Source organism: Caretta caretta, chromosome 6 (assembly GCF_965140235.1).
Source record: "Caretta caretta isolate rCarCar2 chromosome 6, rCarCar1.hap1, whole genome shotgun sequence".
In the NCBI taxonomy this organism is placed as follows: domain Eukaryota; kingdom Metazoa; phylum Chordata; order Testudines; family Cheloniidae; genus Caretta; species Caretta caretta.
The window spans coordinates 125,909,073-125,925,732 of record NC_134211.1 but is presented as its reverse complement, the minus strand read 5'-3'; the positions used below and the strand labels follow the sequence as shown (position 1 = coordinate 125,925,732).

The window sequence follows — 16,660 nt, the reverse complement described above, 5'->3', positions numbered from 1 at the left end:
ACACGGCGAAACACCGCGCACACAAAATTTGCACAGAAGCACAAAAATTTGCACAAAAGTTTTTTGTGCACCCGGCCTGTCAAAAATTAGAGGGAACATTGCACCTGACCTGCAAATTTTAGCAGCTTGAAGGACTTCATCCTGCTCCAGTACCAGAGCCATGTAACTTACCAGGAACGTTATCTTCAATATGAACATGAATTGCAAGGAGTGTCATTTGGTGTAGCACAGAAGGCCTGGTTAGCAATACTCATTAGCTCTGCTTTATTCAGCAGAGACCCAGTATATAATTATTTCTGGACTACACAGAGGGGACCCTTCTCCCCGCACAACAGACGGAATGAGTCGGGGCTGATGCAAAGAGCTTCCCTGTCTACATGATCGTACTAGCTGCTTTGAAGCACTTCATCAAAACGCAGCTTGTTTAGCATCACGGGAGCCAGCAGATGAGGTGGTGTAAGAAGAGAGTGTTCCCAGGAGCTATATTTATTCCCTAGGTGGTTTAGGTAATGTTTTGTCTGCAATAGTAAGAAGAAAAACAACACATGCGGAAACAGAGCTGATTGTAGGTCAACGGTGTGGAGCAAATCTAAGGGACAGATTTCTAGAGCCCCTCGTCTGAAATGTCTCGTGTTACATCTTTGCTCTCCTCCACCTTTTACCTTTGCCTCTGTTATTAGGCTGTAAGTAGGGCCACACCATGCCCTCCTCCAATGCTACACAACACACATTTCTACGCTGACCATGCTAGCTTGCTTCATCTTTTCCATCCTACATGTTGCCCATCTCTTGGGTTGTTTACTAGTGGGAAAAACATCAAACCACTTTCACTAACGGAAAGACTGAGTGTATCTGTGTCCTCCCTTTTCTAGGAAGAAAAAAGACTGACTTCTACCCCACACATCCCACTCCACACACACACAGAGTCTGGTTTGCCCCCTTTTCTTTACAAGTAGCTCAAGTGCTGATGCCCACAGCAACTGAGGAGATCGGTATGACAGTAGCACACAAGTCCACTTGGGGTTTTTCTCTACAGTTCAACATAGTGGCTCCTCATCCTATACAAATCCTCCGGCTCTGGGGAGCGGAGTATATCGAGGCCTATCTCAGGACAGCTACTTGGCCAGGTCGGGGGCATGGATCAGCATTCATGTCACGCTCCCCATCACTGCCAGGCCTGGGGAAGCCAATGATCCGACCAGCGGACCAAATTTGGTGATGAATCCTGACCACGTGCCACCGGAGGTACGCTGCGCATAGGCAAAGACGACTTGGCCAGGTCGAGCATGGCTCCAGGACTCGGTCAGCATTCCTGAAAGGAGCTCCACAAAGCAAAGCCTCATACGTGGCTACGTCCTGACACCAGCACATATGGGTCACGTTCTCATCAGTGCAAAGAGCACTCTGATTTTTATAACCATGGCAGGGCTCTTATTGACTTGTAGCTCATTAATGCTGAGCACTGAAAAGCTGCAAGCCACGACATGTGCAAGGTGAGCCATTAAGTGAAAGAGCAGCAGAGCTAAACAAAACTCCTCTCTGAAAATAACCTAGCCACAGAAGGCTACAACATTGCAGAATGTGCCAGCCTGCACCCCCAGAAACGTTACTGGATTACACACACCCGCATGAGCAATTTTGCCCCCCAACTGCCTCCCACCTTCCTTAAAATCAGGGATTAAGTTCGTTCAGCCTGGGGTTATGCAAATGAATAATCAAAGGACCCGATCTCAGCTATACATGGGATAGAAGCAGAATTTCCTGCCAGAAATGAAAAAATAAAATCACTGCTAAGAATTTAGCACACACACGTCATTTTATTAAACCAGTTTTTGGTGTTTCCAGCCTTGCTAATGACACTGAGCAATGGGATCAGACACGGCTACAAAGCAGCTTCTGTATACGCGCCTCCCACTGTACATTTGTTCCCCTTCCTAAAACTCTGGAACAAGCTATTATTCATGACTGCTGATGAGCTCGCAAGGTCTTACATGGCATTAGCTGGTCAAGCACCCTTTCTGCATACATGTGCATGACCATTTATTTGCATTTTTGTCACACGCATGTAACAGAGCATGGAAACATACGCCGACAGACATCATGGCCATTAGAAGGATGCAACTCAGGACCTTCTGCACAGGTCTTGGGCGCTAGGAGAATTGCTTCGCTGGAGGGTAGCCTGGAGGGACAGGCACAAGCAGACATTCGGAGCCAGAAGAGGCACTTCGCAAACATGCAGCCTGATATCGCAGCCCAAGGCCGCTCTACTTTGGGAAGTTTTGTATCAGTTTTTGTTTTGCACACTCAGGTTGGGACTCTCAACGGCACCCACATCGCAATGGGAGAACCCCTGACCAAAGTGCTAATCACGATGAGCGTGGGTCTCTCCTCCCCTTCTCATCGTGGGTCTCCTGCAGCCAGGGACCATGAAATAGTCGTGTCAAAGAGTACTTTTGCTTTTATTAGTGACACCTGCAGGGATTCAGGACCGCTAAGTTACTCTGACCACTACTGACATGACTGCCCAAAAAAGCAAGCTTGAAGAAACCCAAGGCTCTTCAAGAGCACAGCAAGCTGCAAAATCAGACCTAACAAGCATTCAGCAGCAGAAGGCTAATCAGTGATAAAGCTGCCTCAAGTCGATGATCTTTGATAATTAGCTTTCAGAAATCCCCAGGGGAGAAGACAGGCCAGCCGACAGGCCATGCTCTCAACACTTGGACTGGCTTCTGAATAGCCTTGGTCCTTGTGTAATCACTTACACCCACTGTGCACTAGCATAAAGGACTACACACGGAGTAGAACAAGGAAGAATCAGGCCCCTTTTGTTCTCTGCTACAGACACTGTGGCTCCTATATGCCCTGCCCTTCGCATCATCTTCACAGCTCACTTTGCTATTCAGACAAGAGGCTGGTGAAGTGAGCACCAATGGCACAAACTGCAAGAGAGTCAGAGCCAACATGACAGCATAAGGCCTTTCCCAGAGCACTATGCTGGGGCTCTGGCGGGGAAAAAGAAGGGTGTCTGCGCTCGCACCATAGAGACTGAAGTCCCGACCAGCAGAACTTGTCTGGGTAGCAGACACGGTCTGACAGAACCTGGCTCAGGCACACTGAATTGCATGGGTGAGACAGTCTCTTCTTGGCTCTCAGGCTGTTTAAAGGCAACACGCGTGGCTACAGCAGGGGTTCTCAACCTCTGCCATCAAGCACCCCAGGTCACCTGTTCTTCCTTTTGTGAATCCATATCCCAGAATCCTTCACATGGTTTCAGCAACAAACCACCAATCCAAACCAAACCAAAAAACCCCAAATGCTGCAACCGACACCTGTTTGGTGGTGCAACAAAAAGCACTTGAGGGAGTAGATATTTACATCCAGTTCAGAGCTTGGGGAAAAATTTACATCAACCTACTAGCCTATAGCCACAAAACCATGTTCCCTGCAATTTAAAGGGAAATGCCAGGGGAGGGGGAAGAGAGGCAGAAGAGAGAGATTTTTGTGACTGCTACGTTCCCCAGTGATATATGCTCATCTCTATAGTATCTGGACCATTCAGTAAACTCAAACCGCTGTACCAGAACAGAGTCAGAAGGTTTTCTTTGCAATCAGAACAGCTAGAAAGCTTGTAGAATGAAATCCCAGCTTCTCCAGAAGATCGTGATCCCTTAGAACAGATTTTCACAACTCTCTTTGGGGTCAAGGCCTCAAAGAAGCAAACCTCCTGCACAAAGAGATTGTGACTTTTACCTTCAGAGGCAGACCTATGCCACTGTCAGCTCCAGACTTACTTACTAGAGTGCACTCAGCACGGACCTACACCTGCAGACAGCTCTGAAGCTGCAGAATGCAGTCCTTAGCCAGCACTTCCCACAAGGAACATGTGACATCTGAACTCCAGTCTGCATTGCCTTATAGGGCTGTTCTACACAAGAAAACTACATTGACTCAGCTACGTGGCTCAGGGGTGTGAAAAATCCACCCCTCTGAGTGACCCAGTTAAGCCGACCTAAGTCCCTTTTGTAGACAGTGCTAACGTCTCGGGGAGGTGGATTACCTATGACCCTCCTGCCAGCGTAGATAGCGTCTACATGAAGCGCTACAATGTACCGCTGTAGCATTTCAAGCATAGACAAGTTTGGTGCAATACAAGGCCATGCGTTTCAACTACAAGACTCTAAATGGTTTGGGTTCTTCCCATCTTAGGCCAGGCCTACACTGTGTCTGAACCCTCATGTTAGCTGACATGATGCTGACCTCTGTTCAGAAGTCATCGCAGCCTGGGATGAATCATGTTCAGAAGTTTGGCAGCTAACACCACTGTTGACATCTGTTACCCCTGGGGGAATATTGCGAAATGCAGAATTTGTGCAGAATTAATGTTCTGCGCAGAATTTCCTTTTTCCCCTCGCAGAAATGGGCTGCAAAGCTGCTGGCTGCCATCAGGGGCAGCTGGACCCATCACAGCTCAGCTCTCAAATAGAAGGTATTGCCAGGGGCGTGGCAGGGGAGAAGAGAGGTGGAGCTGGAAAGTTCCTAGCAGCTGAAGTTGCTGGCATGCCCTGAAGGAAGGGGGTGACATGCAGGAAACTCTGTACAAACCCAGGACCCAGCATCAGGCTGTTTCTCCCTCTAGATGCCTGGGATTAGGGGAGGGGCTGAGGTGTCTGAGCTAGGGAGGCCCCTGCAGGTGGGCTCTAGAAAATAGGGGCTGCGGGTGTCTAGGCTGGAAGGATGCCCCATAGCTGGGCTCTGGGGGGTGAGGGGGTGTGGGTGTCTGGGCTGGAGGCGCCCCGCAGCTGGGTTCTGGGGGGGTGCCCCGCGGCTGGGCTCTGGAAGTAGGAGGTATGGGTGTCTAGGCCGGGAGGGGCCCTGCAGCTGGGCTCTGAGGGGAAGGGGGCAGAGAAACAGGAACTGGGTTGTCATAGGGGTTTCTTTAACGGTCTACTCCTGGGGGAATTTTTGTTGTTGTCTGTATTACCAAAAATAATTGAAACTGGCCTGACTATATAGAGTTATTTCGACAACTAAAATAGGCAGAATTTTAAAATATTGTGCGCAGAATTTTTAATTTTTTGGCACAGAATTCCCCCAGGAATAAACTGTGCTCAGACACAATAAAACTTCATTGCTTTAACCAGCCCTTAAAGACAGCTTTGCCCATGTGTTGCACCATGGCAGCTGCAGTCAGATGCAGCATTGAAAGGCCCCAAATTTAAAAAAAGGAGGGGGCTAGTGGTAAAAGAATTTCCATAATGGGCTGTTATTATTTGTACTGTGGTCCGACCTAGGGGTCCCAGTCAGGAACCTATTGTGCTAGGTGCTGCACATGCATCTATCAGAAGGATGGTCCCTCCACCAAAAAGTTTATAATGCAAGTATACGATGAGATAACAGGTGGGTATGGACAGACGTGGGGGGGGGGGGAGCCAAAGGAACAGTGAGACCAATATGATTATTGCAATACTTAGCAGTCACAGCATACCAGCTCCCCACCTATTGTCCAGTGTTCTGTATGCATTGTGGATTTTTACAGGGAGCTCCACTTACGCATAAGGGACGGGACAAAGTGCAAAGGTGTTGGGGAAAAAGTCAGACCGATGGGCAATGCAGGCTGGCATTGTTGGCACAGCAAACCCTAAATCGTTGCCTCTGTTGGCCGGTGGGGCGAGAGTTGAGTGATCTTTCAGACATACCACAAGGCCTATTTCGGGACCATGGTAGGGGAAAGATCTGGGAATACTTCGAGTTAAAAACTCAGAAATCTTAGTCTCTCTCCAGCTTCAGAAAGAATGTGTTCCGTTCCCCCACTCGCCAGGAAAGCATGGCAGAGGAATTGAATGTTTTCCTGCAATACCTCAACAGCTTTAAATAGATATAGAAGTGGAAGGTAATTCACCTTTCCGTAGACCATCTAATAATCATCTTCAGCTGCAGCCAACCAGAGAGGCTGGGGCAGCCGCCCCCACACACCCTCCAGTTTATAATCCAGGCTCCAGAACACAGGACACTCTGTAAAGTGAGTCAAGATGCCTGCTCATCTCTCTGCCTTATTCAGCAGTGCTTAAAGAGCTCTTACCTCGTGAGCGGACAACATCAACTGGCCCCGGAAAAGCCACGGAGCGTGTGAACCACCACCAAGCAGCCAAGTTAACGAAGCCAGCAGTAGCAGAACCCTGTACAGAAGTGAGCCTCGGACCGCCAGCAATTTCAAGGGCACAAATTGATTTTGGGTCACAGCTGAGGGTTACGTTCCGTTGGGAGCGGTGGGGGAGATGTGAGAGAAGGCAGATTGGCAGGGGAAAGAGGGCCGGGGGGGGGGGGGAGGAGGACGACAAAACAAAAATACAAAGCCAGAGTTAAACTCAGGCCTTTTATCTCCCCTCCAGATGGCCCAGCAGCTGAGCTAGATGGAATGTCTGGCTTGTCTTCACCGCTCAATCGCTCCCCATACTAGTGCATAATAAAAGCTGCAGGGATCACTCCCTAGCTGCGAGATGCAGTCTCCCAAGTTTTTTTTATATATATAAAAATATCGAGGGGGGTTATTTTGATAACATAGTTTTGCTCAGCCTCACATTCAACCCTTCATTGTATCTGTTTTACAGCACTGAGGTCCTTGTATTTACTCTCCCAAAATTAAAAGTTTGAACAGATGGTTCAGTAAGGAAAACCAGAAGATTTATCTGCTTTAACGTAATGATGGCTCTTCGTTCATCAGAGCCTCAAGGTGGCTTCAGCCCTTAAAAGTATTCGCAAAGCACAAAAGCTAGAAGATGGTGAAACTTTTAGAAGGAACAAATCCACCAACAGAAATTGACAGTGTAGCAAATTTCCAGTTAGCATCAGGGAAGTTTTATGGGAGATTCTTATCCACAAATAAGCTTAGGAAAAAATGTTGGATATTATAATAAATATTTATAATGAAGGTATCTCCCTACCCTACACATACATTTTGTGAAGAATCACAGTAAGAATCACTTGTATGGAGGATGAAAGGAAAATATTTTAATTGTGGAGGAGACTAATTCAACCTTCCTGCTAAGTTCCAGACCTCTTAGATTAAATCTACCTTCTCAAAAGAACCAGATAACCTTCACAATATATGTTGCCGAGACCTGATACAACTAAATTTCAAGCTAAATTTAATAACACAGGCTCCAGAGAGGACAGCTACTTAGAATGGTAAGCTCTCGAATCAATACCAAACTTCAAGCTTTCGTATAAAACTAATGAAGAGGTAGATTTACCTGATCAACCAGTAACATGATCAGGTAAGAATAATACAATTAGCACAGCACAAATGAATACTACACTTCTAAGTCTGTAAACAACAACAAGGTAATGTTGCTATAGGTAGAAAACCAATCAGTGCATTGGCCACTTTCCTTTAAGGAATATCATTTACCATAATTTTTTGTTTTCATGGCCACATTCAATCCTGTCCATTTAAGTTATGTTGCTCCAAAATTTCTCTAAGACCCTAATTTTTTTTATATTTATAAATAAGCTATCCTGCAAAGGATCACAAAAGTAATTCCTTTCAAGAAATAGCAATGATAGGGTACCTATGTTTTTGCCATTAGTCTTCACTGCTTTGCAGGTTTGAATGATTGTCAGTTAGACATTCTTATTAGAGTGCTGTATCCTAAACCACCATCAAAACAAGAACATTAATTTCAGAAGACAAGAAGCCATTTTTGCAGCACTCCTCCCACACTGAAAAGCAAGATCATAGTGTGACAGGTTAAACTGTAACTTAGTCTTCTCTTTCCACTGATTGGACAATAGGAATTACACATGCATATGGCTAGGAGGAGAAAAAAAATGGCCATGTTTAAAAAAAGGGCCTTTTCACAAGGTAAAAAACCATCAATTGAAATGACTGATATTTGAGCTCACTGAAAGGTCTGTAATTGGGTTGTCTTATCTAAAGTCGTTATCTCTCCCAGTTAACAAACTCTCTCCCATCCATCGGAGCAGTGTCTACCCTGGCATTATTCACCCCCTACTTCCAAGATATCTAGTCTGCAAACCCAGGCTCTTTGTTCTTTATGCGTTTCAGGGTAATTTCTAAAATAAATCCATGCCTCTCAGTCCTGCAGTACCTTATTTCATCTCATGAGAGCAACAGTTCCCTGACAGGCCAGACAATGTAAAAAGGCAAAGGGGGCAGAGAAGCCAAAGGGGGGGGAACCCCAAAAGGCAATTTTGCAAATGGCACCTTAGTATCAATAAGTCACTTTACAACGCATTGAACTCTCTTCAAGGTTCACTACCAAAGTCAGTTCTACATCTGGCATCTGCACTTTCCCATTGAGTATACTAATAATTTTTGTAGCCCGATACTAGTCACTGTGAACCTCACCCTCATCTAGCACCATGTTCCCCCATCTAATTATTCAACACAGCCTGTATTTCCAATAAAACTATTAAAGCCTTTTAAAGTTAGCAGAATTCCCTTTCTCTGCCAACTCCCTGACAGACAAGCAAAGGACAAATTGTGTATAAAGTGCTATGAATGTATGTTAATAGCTCAGAAAGAAGAGCACGGTTTTGAATATTCACAACACTTCTGTATTTGCACTGTAATAGCCTCAATAATAAGCCTTCACATCAATAAGAAAAAACAATGTGCCCATCTGTTTTGATTATAGAACTCCTGCAATTTGCACACTGCAAGAACTTTAGAAACCCTTTGTGTGCTAAAACCCAAGGTATATACACAGAGCTAATTATTTTCAAAGTAAACAAAGCAAGCGCAGATATATCCCACAACATCCCATTTGTCTGGAAATAAGCAATTACGTAATTTGCAAGGAGTTCTCAACCCTGTACTTGCTCTGATAAGTCTTTTGTCTCTCCCTAGCCTATCAATGCTGACTCACTGCCATAACACTGAGCATCTACTGACTGGCAGGAATCAGGCTTTTTAGCACCATAACCTTTTTATTACCATTTTCCCCTCAGTTGGACAAATGAAAATCCAAGAAGATTCAAAGGATTAAAAACAAAGAAAAAAGAATTAAATTCACCCAGCAGGTAAAACCCCATGCGTTCCCTCTCTCACTTTACAGTTCTGCTAGGCTGATGCGCCAGGCTTACATGCCATTTCTGGGCCCCAATCCTGCAGCGGAATCTATGCAATGGCAGGGGTGTGCCCCAGCAGATCAAACTGCAGAAACAGGGACTAGGATGTGTGAGGATTTTCTCCTTGTTTGCAGCTGCCTCTCTATGTCCTGTCTTCTGCGAAACACCTTTCTAGATTGTCCAAAATCTTAAAGAGCTCATGTTTTACTACCAGACAGAAGATGCTGTCTGTAAACTTAGGTTTCAGAGTAGCTTTGCTTTCAGTAACAGATCAATCACTAGACAACCAGTATTACTAAAACCTAGAAGGCAGCGACCATCCGTTTCTTTAAGTGTAGAGTCAAGTAACTTAGGCCCCAAATTTATATTTTTTAAAAAACAAACTAACAAACAAACATCTTTTCATGGAAATGGCCTCAGGGTTTTGAGTCTATCAATAAAAAACAGAGCTCATCTGGATTCCAACCAAACTCAAACCTGGGCAGCCAGAGCAGGCAATGGGCAAGCAACAACAATGAAACTGACTAGCCGGTTTCTATTGTCCAAGCCCAGTGAAATGCAAAGAGACACCAGCATTAATGGTGAAAAGCCAGCCAGTTCCTTCGGGATGGACAGCGTTATTAATAGCATTAAGAAGGAGGGTTTCGGATCTATTCCAGCCAAATATCCCAGAGAGGGTGCTTATTCTCCCCCTCACCTCAAGTTAATCCCACGCAGGGACAAGACGGGGTCTCGAACGGCAAAGAAAAGTGACTATGTGAATCTTGCGTGCACGGGCTTTGCTCTCTTCCAGTACAAACAAAGCATCACTGTCCATCCTTAGCAACCAGGGCAATGTCCTCAACCCACGCAGCCAGTGCAGGCAGCCAAACAGGGGCATGTCCCAGCTGTGCTCTCACCTACAGGAGCATGAGCCAGGAGCAAGCTGGTTGCAGTTAATGGAGTTACACTGGTGTAAAGCTGGCCAGCAACGAGGATCAGACCCCTGAGCCATGTCTCCCCCCACCCACGCCCTCACTCACCTTCCTGAGGACGAAGCTCTCGCACAGCAGCTGCCTGCACCCCGAGTGCCACGGCAAAGCAAAGGGGGAGGCTTTTGTTAGCGCTTCAGGAGGGTACAATGCACCCCAAGCCCCTGCCGCTGTTCTGGGCCAGCGTCCTTCACAGGAGCCTGCAGGGGGACAGCACACACAGCATTAACATCTCTAAGGAGGCAGCTTTACAAAAGGGAGGGAGCGGCAAGCTACTGCCAGCTGAATGCACCCCTCCCCACCGGCTCCCCTGCCCCTGCCCCTTCCCCTCCCTCTGCTCCCTTCTCCCCCCGCCCCCTTCCTCTGCTTCCCCCTCATCAATGCTCCTCTCCCCTCACTCACCCACTAGCTCCCCCTCCCTTCCTCCGCTCCCCCTCTCCTCAGTGCACACTTCTCCCATCTTCAATGCATCCCCCTGCCGCACTCTCCGCTCGCTCTATCCAATCCACCCTCCTGCTGCTCCCATCCCTAGATTCACCCTGTGCACCCCACCCAGCCAGCTCCCTCCCCCTCAATGCACCCCAGTGCACTCCATCCCTCCCCGTGCACCCCACCCAGCCAGCTCCCTCCCCCTCAATGCACCCCAAGGTACCCCACCCAGCCAGCTCTCTCCCTCTCAATGCACCCCAGTGCACTCCATCCCTCCCCGTGCACCCCACCCAGCCAGCTCCCTCCCTCTCAATGCACCACAGGGCACCCCTCTCCTGTGCGCGCCCACCCAGCCAGCCAGCTCCCTCCCTCTCAATGCACCCCAGGGCACCCCTCCCCCGTGCACCCCCACCCAGCCAGCTCCCTCCCCCTCAATGCACCCCAGGGCACTCCATCCCTCCCCGTGCAACCCACCCAGCCAGCTCCCTCCCCCTCAATGCACCCCAGGGCACCCCACCCAGCCAGCTCCCTCCCCCTCAATGCACCCCAGTGCACTCCATCCCTCCCCGTGCACCCCACCCAGCCAGCTCCCTCCCCCTCAATGCACCCCAGGGCACCCCACCCAGCCAGCTCCCTCCCCCTCAATGCACCCCAGTGCACTCCATCCCTCCCCGTGCACCCCACCCAGCCAGCTCCCTCCCTCTCAATGCACCCCAGGGCACCCCTCTCCTGTGCGCGCCCAGCCAGCCAGCTCCCCCCCCCCTCAATGCACCCCCGGGCACCCCACCCAGCCAGCTCCCCCCCCCAATGCACCCCAGGGCACCCCTCCCCCGTCCACGCCCACCCAGCCAGCTCCCGCCATGCACCCCACCCCTGCACCCACCGAGCCCGCTCCCCCGAGGCCTCCTCCCTCCCCAGCCCCGCGCCCCGTACCCGCTTCAGAGCCCTGCGCGCCCGGCCGCCGCCCCCGCTCCCATGCCCGGCCGGGCGGCTCGCTCCGGCTCCCCGCGCGGTGCCGGGGCCGTTGCCCGAGCGCTGCAATGGGGAGGCAGCCGGCGCCAGGCCGAGCGGGGCGGGGACGGGACGGGCACCGCCCGCCGGGGCGGAGCTGCCGGAGCCGGAGCCGCAGCCGGAGTCCCCGCCCCGCGGGGCAGGGCAGGCGAGGAGCCGGCGGGGAAGCTGGGGCTGCTTCGCCCCCTCCCCGCGTCTGACCCCCAGCAGCGGCCCAGCTCCGCCAGAAATGCCCCCCCCGCGAAACCCACCCGGGTGCTGAGAGCCGGGCCAAGCCCTGCCTGCTGCCTGCCCCCTATTTATCCCTGCCGGTCGCTCTCCGTCTGCCCAGCGCTAGCCCGGGAGCCTGGTTGTGTGGGGCGCTGCACCCGCGCAGGACGAGCCCGCCGGCCCTGCCCCAAGGCGGGGACCGTCGCAGGGCTTGTCTACACGACCCCGGCGGCCACTGCACCGCGTGGTGAAGACCCCCCGGTGCTCCGCCTCCCCAAGAGGCAGTGGCTAAGTTGAGGGGCGAAGCCCTCGGGTCAAAATAGCGCTGCTTACACCGGCATGTACCCCATCCTCCTCCCGTGGGTGCTGGGAGTGCTGCGGCACCCCCCTGGCTTGAAGTGGTTTCTATCTTATTCAGGGTTTCCAGTGTGGTTCAATGGCTCTCAGCACCCCGGCTCCTCCTCCTCCTCCTCCTTGCTCTTCACGGCCTGAGTCTGTGTCTCGGGCTCCTCTGAGGTATCCGCCGCGGTGCGTGGGATGGCGGTGAAGGCCACGGCCAAGGATGGCGTGCAGCTCTTTGTAAAAGCGGCAGGTCTGAGGCTCAACATCAGATTGACTGTTGACCTCCCCGGCCTTCGGATCGGCCTGCCGCAGTTCCCGTGCTTTCATGTGGCACGGCTGCTGGTCCCTGTTGTGCCCCGTCTCCTGCATCCCCTGTGCAACCCGCTCATAGATGTCCCCATCTCTGTGGCTGGGCCGTAGCCGTGACACACAGGAGATCCAATAGCTCCTGTCTGCTCCCAGCTGGAATACGTCCGCAGTGTGTAGCTGGCATGGCGCTGTCGGAAGACAGGATACTGGGCTAGGTGGACCTTTGGTCTACCCCAGTATGGCTGCTCTTATGTACTTGTGGGCAGCTGTACACAGCAATGAAGAGCTGCTCAGTGCTCACCAAGCTGGACAACCAGGAAAAAGCATTAAAAAAATTACATATAAAATCATAACATGCATTCTAGAGCCTAGATTTAAGAACAGAGCAATATAAGAATGGCCCTACTGGGTCCGACCAATGGTCCATCTAGCCCAGTATCCTGTCTTCCAACAGTGGCCCATGCCAGGTGCTTCAGAGGGAAAGAACAGAACAGATAACCATCAAATGACTTAATTAACAAGATACTCCCCTGTCTAATGAAGTATTGCTCACCCAAAATCCCAGCAGTGCTTTATGGCCGGGCAGGCGGTGACCTTCTTTCATGAGACATTCATGCTGTCAGTTTGCCTCCTCGGCGAAGGATTTAGGGTATGTCTACACACAAAGTTGTGCCAATTCAAGTTACGTTGGCATGCAGCTGCCACACTTAGAATATCGCTCGTCTGCATAGGCGCCGACTTCCCCTCTTTCCCATGGGTGCTTGACCCCCTTCTGCGGCGCGGCCCCGCCCCAGCCCCATTCCAACCCCTTCCCCAAAGTCCCCGCCCCAACTCCGTCCCCTCCCTGCCCCCATTCCAACTCCTTCCCCAAATCCCCGCCCCGGCCCAGCCTCCTCCCCTGAGCACGCCACATTCCCGCTCCTCCCCCTCTCTTCTGGAGCATGCTAACACTACCAAACAGCTGTTTAGCGGCAGCCTGGCGGGAAGCGCTGGGAAGTAGACGGAGGAGCGAGGACACAACACGCTCAGAGGAGGAGGAGGCCGGGCAGGGGGAGTTTGGCTGCCGGTGGGTGCAGAGCACCCATTAATTTTTCCGCGTGGGTGCTCCAGCCCTGGAGCACCCACGGAGTTGGCGCCTATGCTCGTGTGTGCATACTTGACTCCTTGCGTCAGCACAGCACATCCCAGAAGTGCTTGTGTCAATGCAGAGTGCAGTGCACCATGGGTAGGTATCCCTGTGTGCCATCTATCACTGCTCAGTGCACTGTCTTTTGGGTAGTTTTGGCAATACCTGGTGAGGCAGAAACAAGTCGCACCAGAGTGACTGGGAGCAAGGGGTCAACTTTCCATAATGCAATATTCTCCATCCCATAACAGTATTGCTATACCATAATTTTCATGCCTGTTTTTAATTTCCCATGAACTTGCGCTGGATTTGTTCCTGTCCGCCATCTCAGACTGAAGTATGGAGCCTGTACAGCCCTGCAGGGTTGTGAGCGTTGTAAGCACAGGACATACGATCCTGCAAGAAGAACATGGCGATTTCTTGGAGGACAGACCGCTGCGGGACATAGTGCAAACCCCTGCACGGTTGTTGGTGGTGCTCACAGAGCAGCTGCAGATGGTAGTGCACCGCTTCTGGGCCTGAGAAACCAACACTGACTGGTAAGAGAGCATCGTAATGCAGGCTTTGGCTGATGAGCAGTGGCTGTAAAATTTTCAGATGCGCCAGCTCACAGTCCTGGATCTGTGTGCTGAGCTTGCCCCAGCCATCCAGGGCAGGGGCACCAAACCAAGAGCTGCACTGACCCGGGAGAAGCGAGAGGTGATCACGCTGGGTAAACTTGCAATGCTGGACTGTTGCCCGTCAGTGGGAAATCATTTTGGAGTTGGATAATCCACTGTGGGGGTCATTGTCATGCAAGTGTGAAGGGCCATTAATTGTCTCCTGCTATGCAGGACTGTGACTCTCGGCAATGTGCAGGACTCACGGGGTGGATCTGCAGCAGTGGGGTTCCCGACCTGTGGTGGGGTGACAGATGGCACACACATCCCTGTTTTGGCCCCAGACCACCTTGCCCCAGAGGTGCATCAACAGCCATGGCTACTTTCAATGGCTATTTGAGCATTGGTGCATCACCGGGGCTGCTTCCCTGACATCAGTGTTAGCTGGTCAGGGAAGGTGCGTGATGCTCGTATGTGTAAGAACACAGGACTGTTCAGAAAGCTACAAGCAGGGACCTTCCTTCCTGATTGGCAGATTACCATGGGTGAAGTTGAAGTGCCAATAGTGATCCGGGGGGGATCCTGCCTACCCCTTACTTCCCTGGCTTCTGACACTGGACCCTTACGGCCACAACGGCCAGAGCTACAGCCAAAACACACAGAGGCACCTTTGTTGATTTCCGTTCATACTCTACTGACAGTTAAGGTTCAGAACGCCCCCTCCCTGGACCTGGGAGATGACTGATGAACCCAGGAAGCCGAGTAGCAGATGCCACTTCCTCAGCCACTCTGGAACTTGCCTTGGGCATCATAATAAGCAAAAACTTCCTCCGTGCAAATGGCCAAAACCCGCAACAGGGCGTCCGGCGGCAGCACCAGGGGAGGCTTAGCCTCTCCTGGCCTGTTATACCCGCCGCAGGTGGTGGTGGTTTTAGCTGGCCCCTCACTCCTGAGGGTAAGAAAGGCAAAGAGAGCACAGATGCTGCTGGTGTCCCAAAGTCACCTGGGCCCCTATGCTGCCTGTTTAAGGCAATGGTGCCGGCCTCAGTTATCACCGCCTGGCGTGAGAAAGCGCCCCTGGGGAGATACGGCTGCCATCTCTTGAAACCGTCTGAAGAAGATTGCAGAGTCCCTCCAGGGGCATGTCATCGAGCTCTCGCAGGAGGATGCAACAGACATCCCCGTGTATGTAAACAGACGGCTCCGCATCCCCCCCCCGCCTGACTCGAGATGGGAATGAAAAGCAGGTAACCGCGCTACCTCGCTTTGCTGTACCAGGACCTCTTCTAGTACGAGTAAATGAATGAAAAGTCTATAGCTGTGTCCTGCTACGTTGGGGGTGCCATCACGGGCATGGGAAATTTACACACTTACCTGAGGTTCCTCCCCTGCTTTGGATTTTCCCGTGCTCAACTGCAGGGATTGGCTGGACTGCAATGAAGACAAAACCAGGTCCTGGCTCACAGCACAACTGGACCCCACATTCACATGTCCCCCATACTCGTCCTCCTCGGGGTCCTCAGAGGTATCCACGGGCGTGCGTGGGGTGGTGGACTGGTCTCTGCCAAGCAGAGCAGGCAGCTCTTTGGAAAAGTGGCAGGAGTGCAGCTCAGCACCTGGTTGAATATTGGCCTCCCTGGCCGTCTGGCGTGCCTGCCGCAGCTCCTTGGCTTCCACGTGGCTCTGCTTCTGGTCCCATCATACCCCTCCTCCTGCAATCTGCTCAGACGTCTCTATGGCTGGTCCGTAGCTATGCCTGTGCGGCGTCTCTCCCCACAGGCCCCAGAGATCCAGTCTTTCCCGTCTACTCCAGGCCAGAGCATATGGCTGGCTTGGTCAGCTGTGGAGTTGCACACAACAGTGTAGAGGTGCTGGGTGTGCTTGCTCAGATGGACCATCAGGAAAAGACATTGCAAAAATTCACAGGGGTTTTAAGGTGGGGGAGCTTCCAGTCTCCATGTCCCCTGAGCAATGGAGTTCACAATTGTGACCAGAGCAATCAGTGTCAGGCATTGTGGGACAGCGGCTGGAGGACTGTTCAAGTCAACATAGGTAACGCAGTGTCTACGCTCGTGCTGCATCGACCTACGTACATCAGCCATGGCTCAAGGCCGCTTGGGGAGGTGGTGTTGCTATGTCAGCGTAACGGGGCGCTTACAGCACTGGGAGACAACTTTAAGCGTGGACAGACGCACAACTAGGTCGACGCAAGGCAGCTTACATCGACCTAACTTTGAAGCGTAGACCAGGCCTTAGTGTGCTTCTTTGCACTCCAAGCTGTCCCAGACCTATCCTTTGTCTTCATTCATAAACAGGACACGCCTCTGCTGTCTGTTTCTTCCTGCTGATTTCCCCTCGTATAGATTTTGCAGTCTCTCAGTTCCCACCTGGCTCAGACTGCACGTCGGCTGACAATACACAACACGCATGACCAGACAGGGAGATAAGCACCTGTTACTTCCTGCCTAAAAGGAACATCTCCGAGGTCTGTCACCTCCCGGGGACTCACCTGAATTCCCACACCGTAAGAACATAATTTGCAGTATAGTGACAGAACTCCTTGAGTATTATCC

The 16,660-nt window shown here is 51.3% G+C and overlaps 1 protein-coding gene across 9 annotated transcripts in view; it reads right to left on the bottom strand.

Moving 5' to 3' along the window:
• The window catches only part of NIN (ninein), a 110,010-nt gene extending 98,499 nt beyond the window's left edge, over nt 1-11,511 (bottom strand). For all 9 annotated transcript variants that reach the window (XM_075130012.1, XM_075130011.1, XM_048852678.2 and 6 more), the window contains exons 1-2: nt 11,424-11,511; nt 10,113-10,261 (exon numbers count right to left, since the gene is read on the bottom strand). The gene's annotated coding sequence lies outside the window, so the exon portion shown is untranslated. The remainder of the gene's footprint in view (nt 1-10,112; nt 10,262-11,423) is intronic.
• Between the last annotated feature and the right edge of the window lie 5,149 nt (nt 11,512-16,660).